This window comes from Gekko japonicus, unplaced genomic scaffold, assembly GCF_001447785.1.
Source record: "Gekko japonicus isolate JY-2015 unplaced genomic scaffold, Gekko_japonicus_V1.1 scaffold5229, whole genome shotgun sequence".
NCBI lineage: Eukaryota > Metazoa > Chordata > Lepidosauria > Squamata > Gekkonidae > Gekko > Gekko japonicus.
Genome location: NW_015161575.1, coordinates 10,837 through 13,320, shown reverse-complemented (window position 1 = coordinate 13,320; position 2,484 = coordinate 10,837).

Genomic DNA, 2,484 nt, shown 5'->3' with positions numbered 1-2,484 from the left:
GACTCTAGAATCTTGACTGTTGGGTTTGTAGCACACTATTATAGGGGTGGCCAGACAAAGACAACAGATTTGTGGCTAACCTTCGGGGGGAACCTGGACATCTCGTGGAATTCTAGCCGATCTCCAGACTACTAAGAAAACATTCCCTGGAGAAAATAACTGCTTTGGAGGGTGGGTTCTATGGCATTATATCTTACTGATGTCCAAGGGGCCACGGTGGCTCAGAGGTTAAGACGCAGAGTTGCAGACCAGAAGGTCTGTAGCTTGGCAGTTCGAGACCCGAGTCGACGGAGTGAGGTCCCGTCTCCAGCCCCAGCTCCCGCCAACCTAGCAGTTCGAAAGCAAGAAATTGCAAGTAGATAAATAGGTATCGCTTCGGTGGGAAGGTAACAGCGTTCCGTGCGCCTTGGCGCTTAGTCACGCCGGCCACATGACCACGGAAACGTCTTCGGACAGCGCTGGCTCTTCGGCTTGGCAACGGAGTTTGCCTGCCCCAGTTCTGGACCGAGGCTGTTCATGATAGGACATTTTGGAGAATGTTAATTCACAAGGTCACACCATACGTCAGAAGTGACCTGACAGACCTGACCCATGCACGCATTCAGAAGCCCTTCACGTCTGCAGGGCCAGCCATGGGAAGGGAAAAGCACTTTGCCCATGACCAGAGGACTCTGTACTTCACGTGTTCCAGGCTTAACCTTGTTCCAGTCCTTTTCAGGCATCTGACAAATGAATCCAGTTGATATCTATGGAATTTCCCACCATAGTAACCTATCTGGCCTCTAAGAACCTTTGCACATGGCAAACACATTGGTTTTATAACTCTCCGTCGGATCGTCCTCCCAAGGAATCCTGGGAACTGTAGTTCTGTGGTTGTGGTAAGTCTCTCTTTGAGATTCCCTACAGCCCTCCTCGTCACAAAACTACAGTTCCCAGACTTCCCCAAGAAGGGGGGGGGGAGAATTATTGAACCGGTTTAGATTTTTGGTGTAGATCTACGCAAAGTTGTCGCCATGCTCTTGTGTTCTTGCCGCTACAGGTTAGCCACTCTTCTTTAAAAATACATTATCTAGAATGTCTTCTTGCAGGCATTGCAGATTGCTGTCATTTATTTAAAGGTAAAGGTCTCCCTTGCTCGAAAGCCAGTCGAATCCGACTCTAGGGTTGCGGTGCTCATCTCCGTTTCCAAGCCGAAGAGCCGGCGCTGTCCGAAGACGTTTCCGTGGTCATGTGGCCGGCATGACTAAACACCAAGGCGCACGGAACGCTGTCATTTATTTAAAACATGGCAAATCAGTGAAAAGGGGCCAACCTCTAACAGTCTTCCACATCGGCAAGGAAAATACCGAATGGCTCGTTTTTAAAAGCCTGAAGCTCTGTGGCCGGCCATCACGTTTGGGGGGGACAGAGACCCTTTCTCTTTTTTGGCTCCTCCGCTTGCAGATCTTCCCACCCGATATCACAGTGCCCCCCCTCCCAACTTTGGTGAACCTGACCCTTGCAGAGGAGTTTGGATTTTCCAAGATAAACCATAGAACCATAGAGCTGGAAGGGCCATCTGGCGCCTGCAACCACCAACCCTCTGTCCAATTCAGGATCAGCTGAGAGCATTCCTGGACAAGTGTTTTCGTCCAGCCGCTGCTCGAAGACTGCCAGGAAGATCGCTTCCCTCCCCTCTGAACCGGTGGATGTCCTCTGGCCAGTGTTCACCCAAAACGTGCAGTTTACATCCAGTGCTGGTTGAGAGGAACCTCCAGGGATCCTCGATGGTCCTCCTGTTCTCCGATTTAGTCCCGGCCCCCATCGCTCAAGGGAGACAGGAAGGCTTGGAATAAAACCACGCTGGAGGGGAGACATGCGGCGTTAGCAGAATATACCCCAGACTCAGGGACACCATTTGCGGTCTGAATCCACGCAGTCTGAAGAGCCAGATGTCTGGGTCTTGCACCCGCCGGCTGTCATGCTTTGCAGCAAAATGTCTCTCTCTTCCCCCACCCACCCCCACCCCATTCTGCTCTGTCCTCCCAGAAAACCCAGCCCTTGGTGGAACGGAGGAAACGCCATCCACTTTTTGACCACCACCACCACCGTTCCCCTGCCCGCAGGAACGTCCCGGTTCCTTCCCCTGCTTCGGAAACAAGGATGGCACTTGAGCAATGCAGATGCAAAGCTCGAATGGGATGTCGGTTGTACCTCTGAGGCTCGGGTCCGGCGTTTCCTAGCGGGGAGAGCCGCCGCGCCGGTCCAGTTCTCAGCAGGCGGGCAATGTGGCCCGGGCAGGATGGGTCCCCTCGCTCAGGTGTCCAGCGGGGAGTGAGGAAGGATGATGAGACCCCATCTGGGTGGGACAGCAGCGCTGTAGCGACGAGATGGCAAGATCTGCACTGGGCATGAGGAGAGGCCGAGTGGGGTCCCAGGACACCTGGGTTTGCTGCCTCGAAGGTGAGAGGGGGGACAGAAGAACTCCCCACACCTGCCCTGACC